Raw genomic sequence first — 19,023 nt, forward strand, 5'->3', positions numbered from 1 at the left:
GGAGTATGGGGTTCCCTCTGACGTCATTACCACACACAGGGATGGGGGTCTCCATAGCAACCAGCCAGCAGCATCCAGGACCCGGAGAAAAGCGCTCCACAGGTTGACAGAACGCGCGCATGCGCTTTTTACCGTGCCTCTCCGGACACAGCAGTGCGCCTGCGTAGTGAACTCTCTCCGGAGACTGCACAGTGCGCACGCGCCATGTGTCAGGCGAGGGAGGAGGAGGAGGAGTGTCCCGGCCGGCGCCCCGTACCAGTGCTGTGAGGAGGAGAGTCCCTGCCCGGGACCCGTAGCGGCTGCAGGAAGAGGGGAGCCGCCCGGAGAGGGAGCTGGAGGCCGAGAGGAGGAGACCCTCGAGTATGTATCTCCTCTCCAACTATATGTATTACCCCCACACTGTTACCTCTGTATGTACCCCCCCCCCCCCCCCCCCTCACACACACTCTCTCTATTACTACTGTTTGTATCTCCCCCCACCTATTATGTATACGTAATGCATACAACTATATGTATTTCCCCCACACTGTTACTCCTGTAACTATTACTACTGTATGTATCTCTCCACCCCCACCACTAACCTAACACTCCTGTATGTATTCCCCCAACTATTACTACTGTATGTATCTCTCTCCACTAACCCAACACTCCTGTATGTATTCCCCCAACTATTACTTCTGTATGTATTACCATATATATATATATATATATATATATATATATATATATATATATATATATATATATATATATATATCTCAACACTGCTACCTCTGTATGTACCCCACACACACATACTATCACTCCTGTATGTCCCCCACCCTCACAATTACTCCTGTGTATCCCTCCCCCCAACTATTACTCTATGTATGTGTCCCCACACTAATACTTCTGTATGCATTCACCCCCTGCTATTACTCCTGTGTACACTCACACTCACCCCCTAATTTGTGACTATGGCACCTGGTAAGAGGTGGAAGCAGGGACAGTATTTTAGGTAATAATATGCAGAAAGCAAGAAAAATGGGCACATCTTCAGTCACTTTGGGAATGGCAGAATGCCCTAGATAGCTCATGGTAACCCTTGAGGGCAAGTTCACAGTGCTTAGCTGCGTTGCAGAATAATTCTGCATGACATCTAGCTGCCCATACAATCCTATGCTGTAACGGATCACTCTATTCTAACCCACCGCATGCAGGCTTTGTGTTAAAGGGGTTCTGTAGCGGTATATAAAAACAAAAAGTGTCACTTACCTGGGGCTTCTAACGGCCCCCTGCATATATCCTGTCTCGTGCCGTCACCCAAGATTCCTCCGTTCCCCGACGCGGGTCACCTTCCAATTATTCGTCTGACTAGCGCCTGCGCAGTGAGTTCCCGGAGATGCATTTTGGAGTGAGGACACGCCCGACTTTGGCCGTGCAGCCGCAGTGACATTCGTCTAGTTAGACGAATAATTGGAAGGTGATCATGCAGGGGGCCATTATAAGCCCCAGGTAAGTGACACTTTTTGTTTTTATGTACCGCTACAGAACCCTTTTAATTGCCTAGCTACTGCTCCACACCGATTGGCGTGAGCAGCGTGGCAGCCCTAGGATCACTCCACGCCGATTGGCGGCAAGTCCTGGGCCGAAGATTGCAGGGGATCGCGCCCCACTTGAATCACGGAGCCAAGCTTCGTCATCGGTCTCCCAGCGGCAAAATCTAAGACAGCACTGTACTGGGGACAGCCATGTGACATGGCTGTACCCTCTGTAGACAGGGACGTGATCCGCTGTCATAGGCTGATGCCTATTATTATTATTTAGTATTTATATAGCGCCGAGATCTTCCGCAGCGCTGTACAGAGTATATAGTCTTGTAACTTACTGCCCCTCAGAGGAGCTCACAATCTAGTCCCTACTACAGTCATATGTCTGTGTATGTATCATAGTCTAGGGCCAATTTAGGGGGAAGCCAATTAACTTATCTGTATGTTTTTGGTATGTTGGAGGAAACTGGAGTGCCTGGAGGAAACCCACGCAGACACAGGGAGAACATACAAACGCCTTGCTGATGTTGACCTGCCTGGGATTCGAACCAGGGACCCAGCGCTGCAAGGCGAGAGTGCTAACTGCTATGCCACTGTGAAGCCTATGACAGCTAATCACGCTGATTGGCTGGCGGAGGGAGGGAGGAGTACAAAAAAAAGGAAATGTATTAAGAGTTAAAGCAATAAATATTTATTAAAAATAAACAATCTTGGCAGCGGTCAGAGCCCACCAATAGAGATCTCTGTTGGTGGGCAGAAAAGGGAGGGGAATCAGTTGTGTGCTGAGTTCTACGGCCCTGCAGCGAGGTCTTAAAGCTGCAGTGGCCTATTTTGGTAAAAATGACCTGGTCACTAGGGGGATTTTAGGCTGGGTACACACTATAAGATTTTCTGGTCGATTTACTGTTAGATCGATTTTTTTCCATCATGTTCCATTTGCTTTCCGATCGATTTCCGAGCATTTTCAGATCAATTTATGCGCACTTTATAGGTAATCAATCGAAAAATGCTCGAAAATCGATCGGAATGCAAATCGGACACTTTGGAAATAATCGATCTGACAGTAAATCGGCCAGAAAATCACATAGTGCGTACCCAGCATAAGACCACGGTCCTCAAGAGGTTAATGTCTATGTCCAGTCTCCATTGAAGTTCACACTCATAACACGTGTTATGCCACTGACCACTGTGAATCCAGCCTAAAGGGATCAAAGAGACCAAGAAGCCCTCTTACTGTAGAGTAATGCCGATGTGGTGAAAATTTTTGCAACTTTATAAAATTTTGCAGCTGGTTGCATTGATTTATAGGTATAGCTATCAGAAAGTGCCACCTAAGCATTGACTTAAGCTATTGTTATCAGAAAATGCAACCCAACCTAATGCTGGATACACACCATGCGTTTCCGCATTCGATGCGTCCGGCGATACGCATCGATTCGATTATTTCCGACATGTCCGATTCAAGATTCGATGGATCGTTAGGTCGATTTGCCACACTTTACAGGGCAATCGACCTAAAAACCATCTAAATGCGTTCGGAAATGCTCGGAAATAATCAAATCGACTCGTATCGACGGACGCATTCGACGCAGAAACGCATGGTGTGTATTCAGCATAACCCTATTCTGATACAGAACCCTCCTCAATTGGACAACTAATAACCCCTTACTGGAGGTAACTAATAACATGCGATGTATGGCAAGTTGCAAAAAGTAATGGTTTGATGCATCATGGGAAACCACAGCTGCTCCCTTTTACTTTTAACATTGACCATCCCTAATCGGTCCATGCCTTGCCTCCATCCCACAGTAATCCTATGCAGGAAGGCTAGAGAGGAATACATTGCATGGAATGTATTGAATTCTGCTCTGCTCATTGTGCGGTAATTCTGATTACGGCAGTTTAGTGAGTACACCCCTATGTGTGCTGAAAGTGGAGCTGATCTCTTGCACAGGACAGAAGGGAAACCTAGAGAAGGGCACCCTGTGTGTATTTAGAGAGTTTAGCCTGTCTAATTCCACCTCATCTGTCACTAATCACAAGTTGTAATCTGATTAGTTCAGCTGTGTCAGCTCAAGAATCTCCTCTGCATGGCAGAGCTGCTTACTGGATGTTAAAGAGGAACTCCAGTGAAAATAATGTAATAAAAAAAGTGCTTCATTTTTACAATAATTATGTATAAATGATTGTCAGTGTTTGCCCATTGTAATATCTTTCCTCTCCCTGATTTATATTTTGACATTTATTACATAGTGACATTTTTACTGTTGGCAGGTGATGCAGCTGCTGCATGCTTTTTTGGCAGTTGGAAACAGCTGTAAATAGCTATTTCCCACAATGCAGCAAGGTTCACAGACAGGAAACTGCCAGGAGTATGTACTTTTCTTGTGGGAGGGGTTTCACCACAATATCAGCCATACAGCGCCCCCTGATGGTCTGTTTGTGAAAAGGAAAAGATTTCTCATGTAAAAGGGGGTATCAGCTACTGATTGGGATAAAGTTCAATTCTTGGTCGGAGTTTCTCTTTAACCCTATGTCTACTTCCATGAAAGCAGGAAGTAGTCGCACTGCAGATTTATTGCAGTATTTGTATCCGCTGTAAAGAAGAAATGTTTTTCTTTAAATGTTATTATGCTGGTGCTTATCTTTTAGAGCAGAAAGGGAGTTCTGAGATAAGGTCCACTAGAAGTATTGGTAAGATGGGAGAATGAGTGCGGAGGGATCATTTACAATTACAGAGGGACCGTTTGTTGGATGTGATCTCGTGGTCGAGCGCTGTAATTACAGAGCAGCAGATTTGGGCGCAGCCGGCGCCACCGTAGACTGTAATAGGAGTTACGGCTTTAGTGGAGCTCAGTCAGTAACTTCGGCACCATCAGAAGAGGGAGCTTTTAAAATACTGATATTTGGCCGCCAGGAATAGCTGGAACCGATTTACATCATTCTCCACTATCCATGTAGACCTGGAGGGGGAATAGTAATTACCGCCACTGGGAACTTGTGCAGCAGCAGGATAAACCGTATATCAGCTGTATCCTGCGCCCAAGTCTCCCAGCAGCTAATTCATATGTATGCCTCGTGGTCCCTGCCATGTATGAAGCCGCTAGTCCATGAGCTGCTCCATGCTATTGTGCCAGTTCACGCAGATGCAGTACGTCCGCAACTGTGAACTTTCAGGGGGTCTTTTCCAGCGGCGAGGGGGAGATGAGGACGTAGGAAGCCTCTGCAATATCCACTAGCTTCCACCTTCTTAGATAAGTATCCATCTCTTTATTTATTTATTTATTTTTTACAGGTCGGGTTTTCTGTAAAGCAGACCTAAACTCAGAACTTCCGCTTTGCTCTTAAAAGATAAGCAACAGCATAATTAACTTTAAAGCAAAACATTTCTGTTACAGCAGATACAAATGCTGCAATACATCTGCAGTGTGTTTACTTCCTGCTTTCATGGAAACAGACATACGGTTAACATCCTATGTTTACATATTGGCTGCTTTGTGGAGAGATCAAATTACACTTGTGATTAATCACAGATGAGGAGAAATTACAGGCCTTCAGTATGTATAGTATGAACTGTTACTCTGTGCCTGTACTGATAGTAATCTAGCTGCAGTGTGTGCTGATCTCTTCTGCCTCCATTATGTACAGTATAAGCTGTTACTCTGTGCCTGTACTGATAGTAAACTAGCTGCAGTGTGTGCTGATTTCTGTTACCTCCAGTATGTACAGTATAAGCTGTTACTCTGTGCCTGTATTGATAGTAAACTAGCTGCAGTGTGTGCTGATCTCTGCTACCTCCAGTATGTACAGTATAAGCAGTTACTCTGTGCCTGTACTGATAGCAAACTAGCTGCAGTGTGTGCTGATCTCTACTGCCTCCAGTATGTCCAGCATAAGCTGTTACTCTGTGCCTGTACTGACAGTAACCTATCTGCAGTGTGTGCGGTCTCTGCTACCTCCAGTATGTACAGTATAAGCGGTTACTCTGTGCCTGTATTGATAGTAAACTAGCTGCAGTGTGTGCTGATCTCTGCTACCTCCAGTATGTACAGTATAAGCGGTTACTCTGTGCCTGTACTGATAGTAAACTAGCTGCAGTGTGTGCTGATTTCTGCTGCCCCCAGTATGTACAGTATAAGCTGTTACTCTGTGCCTGTACTGATAGTAAACTAGCTGCAGTGTGTGCTGATCTCTGCTACCTCCAGTATGTACAGTATAAGCTGTTACTCTGTGCCTGTATTGATAGTAAACTAGCTGCAGTGTGTGCTGAGCTCTGCTGCCTCCAGTATGTACAGTATAAGCTGTTACTCTGTGCCTGTACTGATCGTAAACTAGCTGCAGTGTGTGCTGATCTCTGCTGCCTCCAGTATGTACAGTATAAGCTGTTACTCTGTGCCTGTACTGATAGTAAACTAGCTGCAGTGTGTGCTGATCTCTACTACCTCCAGTATGTACAGTATAAGCTGTTACTCTGTGCCTGTACTGATAGTAAACTAGCTGCAGTGTGTGCTGATTTCTGCTGCCCCCAGTATGTACAGTATAAGCTGTTACTCTGTGCCTGTACTGATAGTAAACTAGCTGCAGTGTGTGCTGATCTCTGCTGCCCCCAGTATGTACAGTATAAGCTGTTACTCTGTGCCTGTACTGATAGTAAACTAGCTGCAGTGTGTGCTGATTTCTGCTGCCCCCAGTATGTACAGTATAAGCTGTTACTCTGTGCCTGTACTGATAGTAACCTATCTGCAGTGTGTGCGGTCTCTGCTACCTCCAGTATGTACAGTATAAGCTGTTACTCTGTGCCTGTACTGATAGTAAACTAGCTGCAGTGTGTGCTGATCTCTGCTGCCCCCAGTATGTACAGTATAAGCTGTTACTCTGTGCCTGTACTGATAGTAAACTAGCTGCAGTGTGTGCTGATTTCTGCTGCCCCCAGTATGTACAGTATAAGCTGTTACTCTGTGCCTGTACTGATAGTAACCTATCTGCAGTGTGTGCGGTCTCTGCTACCTCCAGTATGTACAGTATAAGCTGTTACTCTGTGCCTGTACTGATAGTAAACTAGCTGCAGTGTGTGCTGATCTCTGCTGCCTCCAGTATGTACAGTATAAGCGGTTACTCTGTGCCTGTACTGATAGTAAACTAGCTGCAGTGTGTGCTGATCTCTGCTACCTCTAGTATGTACAGTATAAGCGGTTACTCTGTGCCTGTACTGATAGTAAACTAGCTGCAGTGTGTGCTGATTTCTGCTGCCCCCAGTATGTACAGTATAAGCTGGTACTCTTTACCTGTACTGCAGCTAGTTTACACATGAGAATAGGAAACAGAACACAGACTGGTTTCTAGGCAGGATCAGTGATATATATACAGTGTATATATATATCTACATTAGTCCTGTAGTGGTGCGTGTGACCTGTAATCAGCACCCGCACTGCACACACCCCGGCCAGTGACACGTGTGTGCAAACACAGATATACAGGCCGGTGACACCCTTCCTCTGGCCAGGCTGCAGGCCATACACCCATAGATTTCCACCCAATGTCCCAAAACCGTGCATTCCTTGCTGGAAGGAATCGATTTCTGCCGCACACAGCAAATCAATTTCTAATACATTCAGGAAGCGAATCTTTTGAAAATCGATTGAATGTTGCACTATTCGTTGCATTGTAATGCTTGAGGACACCGATCTACCTAAAGGTGGCCACACGTGATACAATAAAATTATCGGATTTTACGGCAATTCAATAAATATGATCGTATCTCCCAAAAAATGACAGCTTTTTTTTTTCGTTCGACTGAAAAATGCAATTGGATTTGCTGTTTTTTTTTATTTTTATCGATCCGGAATGATGGAAATCTTTCTTCAATTTTTCTAAACATTCTAACACCGTGTTAGATTGTCAATTTATAAACGTACACAACCTAGCAATTTTCTCAGTTTCCAATCATTTTTATCATAATTGGGGGAAAATGTAACGTGTGTGCTACATTGGTCAGATTTTTGAAATGTTTAAGATGTGATAGTTTGTGTTGTAAAAAATTGAAAAATATAAAATACTGAAAATTTGATGTGAACGTTTTTCATATTTTCCGATTAATTGACCAGTCAATGACGTATTATGTATTGACGTAATGAGATTTCTGTGGTCGAACAAAAACGGGAAAAAAATTGTTTGGCCACTTATTTCCATCCTGTTCAATCGATGTGGCGATTGTGGGAAATAGATTCACAGCTGATAAATAGAATCTGCAGAGATTCAAATGGGAAAATTGATGAGTGTATGGGCACCTTAAAGGTCAACAGAAGTGAGAGGGGTATGGTCCATTAACGTGGACAAAAACTCCTGCACAGGACAGAAGGAAACCTAGAGAATGCACCCTGTATGTATTTAGGCCTGGTGCACACCAAAACCCGCTAGCAGATCCGCAAAACGCTAGCAGATTTTTAAACGCTTTTTTTTATTTTTATGAGGCGTTTTGCTAGCGTTTTGCGGATTGCTGCTGCGGTTTTCAGTATAGTAGATTTCATATATTGTTACAGTAAAGCTGTTACTGGACAGCTTCTGTAACAAAAACGCCTGCAAAACCGCTCTGAAGTGCCGTTTTTCAGTGCGGTTTGCGTTTTTCCTATACTTAACATTGAGGCAGAAACGCATCCGAAATCCAAAAAATGCCTCACCCAGGCATTTTTCGTTTCTGCAAAACGCCTGCCGCTCTGGTGTGCACCACCCCATTGAGATACATTGACCAAGCGGATCCGCAGCCGCAAGCGGATCTGAAAACGCCCAAAAAGCCGCTCGGTGTGCACCAGCCCTTTGAGAGTTTAGCCTGTCTGATTCCCCCTCATCTGTGACTAATCACCAGCGTAATTTCATCTCTCAGCTGTGTCAGCTGACTGCCTTCACAGAGCATATATAGAGGATATTGAGGCTGACATTTATTTCCTTTTAAACAATGCACATAGCCTGACTGTCTTTCTGATCCTCTGCCTCTAATACTTTTAGCCATAGACCCTGAACGAGCATGCAGATAAGACGTTTCTGACTGAGGTCTGACTGGATTAGCTGCATGCTTGTTTCAGGTGTGAGTCAGACACAAATACAGTCAGGGCCCTTTTCCACCAGCGCGTTTGCGCTGGCTGAATCGCAAAGTCGCAAACCGCTAGCGATTTTACAATCGCTACGGTTTGCTTTTTAACATAGGAATCGCGGTAGGTCATTTCCACTACCGCGATTCGTTTTTTACCCGAACGCGAACACGCGGCAGAGCGATATTTGCCGCGATTTTGCTATGCAGTGCATAGCATAGCAAAATCGCGGCCGCAAAACGTCGTGGAATCGCTGGTTTTGCGATTCAGAAATCGCTAGCGTTTAGCGTGAACGCTAGCGACTGCAGGTGGAAAAGGGCCCTCAAAGAGATCAGCAGGACAGCCAGGCAACTTGTATTGTTTAAAGGGGAACTACAGCAAAAAAAACTGTAAAATTGAAAATATGTGCAAACACATACAAATAAGAAGTACGTTTTTTCCAGAGTAAAATAAGCCATAAATTACTTTTCTCCTATGTTGCTGTCACTTACAGTAGGTAGTAGAAATCTGACAGAAGTGTTAAGTATCTAATCAGGTTTTGGACTAGTCCATCTCTTCATGGGGGATTCTCAGTGAGGCTTTTATTCTTTATAAAGATATTCCCGAAAAAGGATTTAAACAATGCTGCTGGCCAGCTTCCCTACACAGTTTTTTGGCAGTTGGACAGAGCAACTGCCATTCACTAAGTGCTTTTGAAAATAAATCCCTGAGAATCCCCTATGAAGAGATGGACTAGTCCAAAGCCTGTCACTTCTGTCAGATTTCTACTACCTACTGTAAGTGACAGCAACATAGGAGAGAAGTAATTTACGGCTCATTTTACTCTGGAAAAAATGTACTTATTTGTCTGTTTGCACATTACATTTTTTACAGTTTTTCGCTGTAGTGCCCCTTTAAAATGGACCTGAACTCTTGCACAGAACAAAAGGAAATCCTAGAGAAATGCATCCTGTAAGTATTTATAGAGGTTAGTCTGTCTAATTCCCCTCCATCTGTGACTAATCACATCTGTAATTGTATCTCTCCGCTGTTAGCTCAGGAATCTCGGTAGTCCTTGGCAGAGCCGCTAATTTGTAAACACAGGATGTTGATCCTATATCTGCTTGTATGAAAGCAGGAAGTAGGTGCACTGTAAATTTATTGCAGCATTTGTATCAGCTGTAACAAATGTTTTTCTGTAAAGGTCATTATGCTGCTGCTTATCTTTTGGAGCAGAGAGGAGGTTCTGAGTTCAGGTCCGCTTTAAAAGCAAATAAAACATGGCAGCCTCCATGTTCCTGTCCCTTCAGTTGTCATGGCTTGGGATATACATAGAGAAAGCCTCATATAGAGACTAGCTGCCTGTATCAGTAATGATGGGATTACTCTGTACTCTACATCTCTCTCTGTGTCAGTATAAGTTTCATTCTATGTTTAGCTAGAGTTCTGATTTAACGCAGGAACAACCTTTTGTCAGACGATCCCTGCATTAGAGAGATTGCTGGTTTTTTTGTTAATGCTTCTAAATGTATACATCTGTAGGTCTATTCTGCCCAGATGGAAGAGGGGATTGTATAATCTCCTGCCTGGCTGGTTTACTTCTTGTGATAAATGATTTGGGGGCACGGAGGGGGGGGGGGGGGGGTTGCAGGGACTGGTTTGGAGGAGTTTGGCGGAGGGCAGGCCTGGGATAGCCTGCTTTGCGTTAGCTCTGGGACCGCGGCCTCGCCAGTGACGTCGTAGAACGAGAAGCTGAAGCCGGGGGTCTTGTGAAATGTTCAAGGAAACTGGACTAATGATGAGAACAGCTGTGAGAAAACAGGAAGGATGACCCGAGGCAGGGCCGACATGTCTGAATCGCTCCACGGGCCGATCGCTCTATTATAGGCTGGCTGAGATCATGCTGATGTCAGAGTTTAAAGGAAACCTGCTGTGAAAAAAGTGACCAATCTGGGCAGCTACCTACGTAGAGGAAAGCCCCTGAATAATCCAGAGGCGTCCTCGCGGGGCACTTCTCTGCAGACTGCCTTAGTGGAGAGCAAAGTAGCATGTGTACAAAGTATGTGTCATCTGTGGACTTCCCTAGGCAAGCAGATGCAGCAAGCGTGAGTGCGCAGAGAATAGTGAGCAAAGAAGATCCGCGGGGCGCTCCTCCTCGCTGTTCCTGTTCTGGGTGCAGCCCAGAAAGGCGTCAAGCACTTGTCGACGGCGTTTGCCTTCCAGTATCACGGACAATCTTGGCTTTTTCCACTGAAGGTCCGTGCTACAGTGCAGGCGAAATGCGTCGGCGCTCGTGTCCATACGGAAGCGCAACTGCAAGCTTCGGGAGGACGCGCCGCTGGAAGGAGACTAAGGAAACCTCTGGATTTAACTTTTTATTGTTTGCAAACCTCAGGGGTTTGCTTTAAAGGTGACCTAAATCCAGCTGTATGACTCAAACTACCTACAGAAGATTGGTAGAAGCTGCCCACACCAATCATAAGTGTATCTTTCTAAAGTTAAAGTAATGGAACCATCTCATGTGATGACATCCTGTCCCGTTAGCAGAAATTACCTACAGCCAAGTCTTCTCTGCACACTCATGCTTGCTGCGTCTGCTCCCATAGCAAAGTACTCAGATGACACAGACGCTGTACACGCACTATCACTTCTTGGTTCTCAGCTGAGGCAGACAGTAAGGGACACCTCTGTGTGTGTGTGTGGCAGCCTTGATGTGTTAGTGAAAGATCTGATCATCTGAGGCTATTCTGTTGCATCAGACATGCATAGCATTGCTATAATGACATATCCGCCTTCCATCCTGTCGGGGAATCGTCGCAGGTGTCACAAGAGTGAGTTCCACTCGTCACAATGGACACAACACATTTGTGCAAATGGGCTTGTATGAGGGCATCCCGCATGTAACATAGGATCCGTCAACATGGCTGTTGCGGAAAAAATAAACTACCCAGTATGTATGTAAGCAGTTACTCTGTGCCTGTACTGATAGTAAACTAGCTGCAGCGTGTGCTGATCTCTGCTACCCCCAGTATGTACAGTATAAGCTGTTACTCTGTGCCTGTACTGATAGTAACTAGCTGCAGTGTGTGCTGATCTCTGCTGCCTCCAGCATGTACAGTATAAGCTGTTACTCTGTGCCTGTACTGATAGTAAACTAGCTGCAGTGTGTGCTGATCTCTGCTGCCTCCAGCATGTACAGTATAAGCTGTTACTCTGTGCCTGTACTGATAGTAAACTAGCTGCAGCGTGTGCTGATCTCTGCTACCTCCAGTATGTACAGTATAAGCTGTTACTCTGTGCCTGTACTGATAGTAAACCAGCTGCAGTGTGCTGATCTCTGCTACCCCCAGTATGTACAGTATAAGCTGTTACTCTGTGCCTGTATTGATAGTAAACTAGCCGCAGTGTGTGCTGATCTCTGCTACCACCAGTATGTACAGTATAAGCTGTTACTGTGTCTGTACTGATAGTAAACTAGGTGCAACATGTACGAATCTCTGCTACCTCCAGTATGTACAGTATAAGCTGTTACTGTGCCTGTACTGATAGTAAACTAGCTGCAGTGTGTGCTGATCTCTGCTACCCCCAGTATGTACAGTATAAGCTGTTACTCTGTGCCTGTACTGATAGTAAACTAGCTGCAGTGTGTGCTGATCTCTGCTACCTCCAGTATGTACAGTACAAGCTGTTATGCTGGGCATACACGACTCGACGGCTCGATTAGCTGCTGGATGGACTCCCGGCGCGTCCCTGCGGGCGGCCGGATCGATTCCCACTCGACCCCGCGGGCGCTCCTTATCTTCCGCTCGATTCCCCGCTATTGTCTGCTATGGGCTCGATTGATAAAGGTGCATCGGCCCATGTATGCCCAGCATTACTCTGTGCCTGTACTGCTAGTAAACTAGCTGCAGTGTGTGCTGATTACATTAACGTGGACCAAAACTTTTGCTACCCCCCAGTATGTACAGTAAAAAGTATTGTTCTTTGTGCAAATAGTAAAGATCTCTGCTGCAATGTAAGCTGTAGCTCCACATCTGTAACTCAGGCTGAGAGCTCTTGGTTTAGCCTCACCTCTATAATTTGCCCCCTTGGTGTACTTAGCGTTCTGCTCTTGCCTTCTTCTCTCTATTAGGATCCTGTAATACTGGTTCTGCTTGATTGTTTTTCCAGCCATAAGTGAACTGCTGTACCGTTCTGCCATATATCACCAGAATATAATTTATGGAGGAAATAAGCCATTCAGATTTAATCCAATCATGGCCGTAATTGGGCCTTAATGTTGTGATAGATGTTTGCAGTGGAATCTATGCGGCATCATGGCGTGCAGAGCGCAGTGCGAATGTCTCCGGTGAGGACTGGTGGTATAATAACCTCAGCCGAACTCTGCACTGTGTGTGACAAGACCAGAAAGGTTCATCCCAATTCACTAAGGTCAATAGCAAAGTCAAACTGAGACCCTGGCATTCTAATCCGATAAGTAAAGTCTTCCCATTTATTCATCGAGAATGTGCCATGGGAGGTTTCAGAGTCCTTTTAGAACCCCTTCATCAAGATAAATGCCCTGATGAAGGGGGCTTCTGTGACTACGAAAACCTCACTCTGCACATTCTGGATGAGTGTATGCAACCTGTATAGGTAGTCAGCGGAGGGTAGGACAGCCCTATTGCTCTGCATTGGGAAGCGGCCCTGCTGCTTACTCCTTCAGCTAGTCTTTTCCCCGTTTTTATTAAAACAGGATATGTACAGGAAGTGCAACATTTAAGAATTCCGCTCGCTAGGCTATCTTTTTGTTATTATTATTGGATACTAGCAGACCTAAGTCCGTTTAAAAAATGGGCTCTAGGCCACCCTCACAACAACCCCACTCCCCTCCCGCCTGTGTCTGCCGCCAGCCGCATGTCAGCACCCATGCGTGCGCACCGTACACATGCGCAATAGCACAAAAGCATGGACACAGGGACAGGAGGGGATGCGGAGACAGAAGCGAATTATTATAGGGCCCCGCGGGGTTGGCTGCATAAAGTAGTACAGCTTTACACACCTTATCTGAGAGTTTTGGTGAGCTTGCCTAAATTGAATGGTGTTACGCCATTGGTCAATCATCTAGTCTATGGGCATCTTTACTGACACTTTCAAATGATAAATTGCCCTAAAGTGGTCACGTTAATCAGAGGCATATATGGGGGCAGCAGTTGTCTGGCAGGTTTGCAGTGATTTTACTCTCCCCTCCGTGCGCGTCCTGATGCCACCCCTGTTCTCAGGGCCTCACCCCTTACTCTCTACCCCATGCCCCCCCATGTGTCACATTCCGTCACGCACTCACACACACCAGCGCATCTAGTAGTTTAAACATTCCAGCCATTTATATCTGAAGAAGTTGATTTGGCTGGGAGCCAGGAGGTGGGCATACCCTCTGAGAGCTGCCTTTGCTCATCCCGGGGTCAGTATGAATGAGGCCGGGGGACACAGAACTGAGCTGCCTCTGCCCATCCCGGCGTCAGTGTGAATGAGGCCGGGGGACACAGAACTGAGCTGCCTCTGCTCATCCCGGCGTCAGTGTGAATGAGGCCGGGGGACACAGAACTGAGCTGCCTCTGCCCATCCCGGCGTCAGTGTGACTGGGGCTGGGGGACACAGAACTGAGCTGCCTCTGCCCATCCCGGCGTCAGTGTGACTGAGGCCGGGGGACACAGAACTGAGCTGCCTCTGCCCATCCTGGTGTCAGTGTGAATGAGGCCGGGGACACAGAGCTGAGCTGCCTCTGCCGATCCCGGGGTCACTGTGACTGAGGCCGGGGGACACAGAACTGAGCTGCCTCTGCCCATCCCGGGGTCAGTGTGAATGAGGCCGGGGGACACAGAACTGAGCTGCCTCTGCCCATCCCGGGGTCAGTGTGACTGAGGCCGGGGGACACAGAACAGAGATGCCTCTGCCTATCCCGGTGTCAGTGTGACTGAGGCCGGGGGACACAGAACTGAGCTGCCTCTGCCCATCCTGGTGTCAGTGTGACTGAGGCCGGGGGACACAGAACAGAGCTGCCTCTGCCCATCCTGGTGTCAGTGTGACTGAGGCCGGGGACACAGAACTGAGCTGCCTCTGCCCATCCCGGGGTCAGTGTGACTGAGGCCGGGGGACACAGAACAGAGCTGCCATTGCCTATCCCGGTGTCAGTGTGACTGAGGCCGGGGGACACAGAACTGAGCTGCCTCTGCCCATCCTGGTGTCAGTGTGACTGAGGCCAGGGGACACAGAACTGAGCTGCCTCTGCCCATCCCGGCGTCAGTGTGACTGAGGCCGGGGGACACAGAACTGAGCTGCCTCTGCCCATCCCGGCGTCAGTGTGACTGAGGCCGGGGGACACAGAACAGAGCTGCCTCTGCCCATCCTGGCGTCAGTGTGAATGAGGCCGGGGGACACAGAACTGAGCTGCCTCTGCTCATCCCGGCGTCAGTGTGACTGAGGCCGGGGGACACAGAACAGAGCTGCCTCTGCCTATCCCGGTGTCAGTGTGAATGAGGCCGGGGGACACAGAACTGAGCTGCCTCTGCCCATCCCAGCATCAGTGTGACTGAGGCCGGGGACACAGAACTGAGCTGCCTCTGCCCATTCCAGCGTCAGTGTGAATGAGGCCGGGGGACACAGAGAAGCGATTCCCTTCCTGACACCTGACTGCAGCATTTCACCGGCCGGTGCCACAAAATTCACACAGCCTTCAAAGACTGTCAGACGTCTCTGGAATGACAAAACCGTTCGGAGGCTTCTTTCCTCGTGTGCTCGGAGCAGTGTGACTAATTCATATATAATGTGGCTCTTCAGCATGCACGGAGCGCAGAGGGGGTGTTGTGCTGAATTACTACCCTAACAAAATTATAGTTCTACTTGTATAACTCTGACATCTTCTGCAGCACATTAGAGTACATAGTCATGTCACTGACTGTCCTCAGATGAGCTCACAATCTAATCCTACCATAGTCATAGTCTAATGTCCTACCATATTATTATTATTATGTATTTATATAGCACTGATATCTCCTGCAGCACATTACAGGGTACATAGTCATGTCACTGACTGTCCTCAGATGAGCTCACAATCTAATCCTACCATAGTCATAGTGTAATGTCCTACCATATTATTATTATGTATTTATATAGCACTGACATCTTCTGCAGCACATTACAGAGTACATAGTCATGTCACTGACTGTCCTCAGAGGATCTCACAATCTAATCCTACCATAGTCATAGTCTAATGTCCTACCATATTATTATTATGTATTTATATAGCACTGACATCTTCTGCAGCACATTACAGAGTACATAGCCATGTCACTGACTGTCCTCAGAGGAGCTCACACTCTAATCCTACCATAGTCATAGTCTAATGTCCTACCATATTATTATTATGTATTTATATAGCACTGACATCTCCTGCAGCACATTACAGAGTACATAGTCATGTCACTGACTGTCCTTAGAGGATCTCACAATCTAATCCTACCATAGTCATAGTCTAATGTCCTACCATATTATTATTATTTATTTATATAGCACTGACATCTTCTGCAGCACATTACAGAGTACATAGCCATGTCACTGACTGTCCTCAGAGGAGCTCACAATCTAATCCTACCATAGTCATAGTCTAATGTCCTACCATATTATTATTATGTATTTATATAGCACTGACATCTTCTGCAGCACATTACAGAGTACATAGCCATGTCACTGACTGTCCTCAGAGGAGCTCACAATCTAATCCTACCATAGTCATAGTGTAATGCCCTACCATATTATTATGTATTTATATCAGGGCTGTGGAGTCGGAGTCGGGGCAATTTTGGGCACCCGGAGTCGGAGTCGTCGTTTCAGAAACTGAGGAGTCGGAGTCGTATGATTTTTGTACAAAATCCACAGCCCTGTTAAGTATTAGACTAAGGAGTCGGAGTCGAGTAGTCGGAGTCTGAGCAATTTTGGGTACCCGGAGTTGGAGTCGGAGTCGTGGTTTCAGAAACTGAGGAGTCGGAGTTGGGAGTCGGAAGATTTTTGTACCGACTCCACAGCCCTGATTTATATAGCGCTGACATCTTCTGCAGCACTTTACAGAGTACATAGTCATGTCACTGACTGTCCTCAGAGGAGCTCACAGTCTAATCCTATCGTAGTTCTATGTTCCTCCCATATCCTAGAACCAGTTAACTAGAGTAAACTGTAGTGCAGAAGGGAGGGTGAGTGGCAGTGATATCCACACCCCCATCAGAGTGAGCAGCAGGGGGAGGGTGAATGGCAGTAGTGGTGTTAGCCATGCCTCTATTTCACCTTTAACTGTAGAAATGGTCAGTGAGCTGCTAGTAATCCCAACCTGCTCTGTTTTATTGGAAATTATCAGCTTTGAACCAACCGAATCAAATGCACTTCCTGCTAATTTGGTTTAGGCAAGTCCCAAGTTGCATTAAATTTGCATACTAGCTGTAACCATTAGCAACTCATCCCCATCTCTAGTGAACAGCTGGAGGGGTGGGGAATGGTGGAGGGGGTGTGGCTTGTGGCACATCTCCGCCCAGATGGCGTAATGCCATAAGTGACCACCCTCAAGAGGACCTCAAACACCAGACAGGAATTATGACATCACCATTGAACTTCCGAAGGGGATTTTGTGTATGGTCCTGTTTTAGCTCTGTGGACTGGGTGTGGTTTGGATTGTAAACATTTCCTTTTTCCTAGAGGTTCAGGTTCCTCATTTCCACTTTTCCTGTAATTGGCTTTCTTTTCTCCCCTCAGACCAGGCAGTGAAGAAGGGGTTAATTCTCTGCCCTGGTCTCTGCCTTGATCTTCTTCCGTTTTCTGTTCTGCTTTTCTGTGGAGATTCTTGTGGCTTGTGTATGTAGGGAGTCATCAGATGATAAATATTATATTGTGGATGGTTTTAGCACCACACTTCCTATTTTATAGATGTTTCTGTTATGCATAAGAAACACGGTCATAAAATACACCCGAGATTTCACTTCTGCTAAACCTCTGATTACCCAGTCGTGTTTCCTCTATGCCAGCTGCTTCTGCTGCCGCATTGTTTGTGTTTCTTATTAACCACACCCCTATTCCAAAGGGAACAGCAAGAGGGAGGGGGAGTGGCAGTGATAGCCACACCCCTGCCTTATAGAGAACAGCAAGAGGGAGGGTGAGTGGCAGGATTAGCCACACCCATGTTCTATAGTGAAAAGCAGGAGGAGAAAGGTGAGTGGCAGTATTAGCCACACCCATGTTCTATAATGAACTGCAGGAGGGAGGGTAAGTGGCAGGATTAGCCACACCCATATTCAGTAGGGAACAGCAGGAGGGAGGGTGAGTGGCAGGATTAGCCACACCCATGTTCTATAATGAACTGCAGGAGGGAGGGTGAGTGGCAGGATTAGCCACACCCTTATTCAGTAGGGAACAGCAGGAGGGAGGGTGAGTAGCAGTCATAGTCACACCGATATTCTGTAATAAACAGCAGGGGGGAAGGTGAGTAGCAGTGTCAGCCACACCCATATTCTATAGTGAACAGCAGGAGGGAGGGTGAGTGGCAGTAGTAGCCACACCCATATTCTATAGTGAACAGCAGAGGGAGAGGGTGAGGGGCAGTACTAGCCACACCCCTTTCACCTAATGAACAGTAGGAGGGAGGGTGAGTTACAGTATTAGCTACACCCCTGTCCATTAGTGAACAGCAGGAGGGAGGGTGAGTGGCAGTCATAGCCACACCCATATTCTCTAATTAACAGCAGGAGGGAAGGTGAGTAGCAGTATTGGCCACACCAATATTCTATAGTGAACAGCAGGAGGGAGGGTCAGTGGCAGTAGTAGCCACACCCATATTCTGTAGTAGACAGCAGGAGGGAGGGTGAGTGGCAGCAGTAGCCACACCAAAATTCTCTAATGAACAGCAGGAGGGAAGGTGAGTAGCAGTATTAACCACACCCATATTCTATAGTTAACAGCAGGAGGGAGGGTGAATGGCAGCAGTAGTCACACCCCTGTCCCTTAGTGAACAGCAGGAGGGAGGGCATGTAGCATTATTGGCCACACCCGTGTCCCAAAGTGAACATCAGGAGGGAGGGTGAGTGGCAGTATTAGTCACACCCATATTCTATAGTGAACAGCAGTAGGATGGGCCTGTGGCGGTATTAGCCACACCTTTTTCTTATAGTGCACATCAGAAGGGAATTACCTCCTGATGTGCGGTTATTCACCTGTTTGGCTTGCGTGTTCCGTATACAGCACTAAAGCCCTCTATGCGCTCATAGTTGCATGGATACCCTTGCACCACCTCCATATAACTCCGCCCATCACACGGTACTTTCACTTTAAGTGTGAAGAAGTGGCAGCATGCACACCGTGTAGAATCAGAGCAATGCCACAAGCCACACACTCTCCAAACACCACCAAACAAT

The 19,023-nt window shown here is 46.6% G+C and overlaps 1 protein-coding gene across 1 annotated transcript in view; it reads left to right on the top strand.

The window, feature by feature from the left end:
* The first annotated feature begins 216 nt into the window (after nt 1-216).
* RALB (RAS like proto-oncogene B) overlaps nt 217-19,023 on the top strand; it is a 38,750-nt gene continuing 19,943 nt past the window's right edge. Inside the window, exon 1 of the mRNA XM_068246147.1 lies at nt 217-360. The gene's annotated coding sequence lies outside the window, so the exon portion shown is untranslated. The remainder of the gene's footprint in view (nt 361-19,023) is intronic.

Source organism: Hyperolius riggenbachi, chromosome 7, assembly GCF_040937935.1.
Source record: "Hyperolius riggenbachi isolate aHypRig1 chromosome 7, aHypRig1.pri, whole genome shotgun sequence".
Taxonomy (NCBI): domain Eukaryota; kingdom Metazoa; phylum Chordata; class Amphibia; order Anura; family Hyperoliidae; genus Hyperolius; species Hyperolius riggenbachi.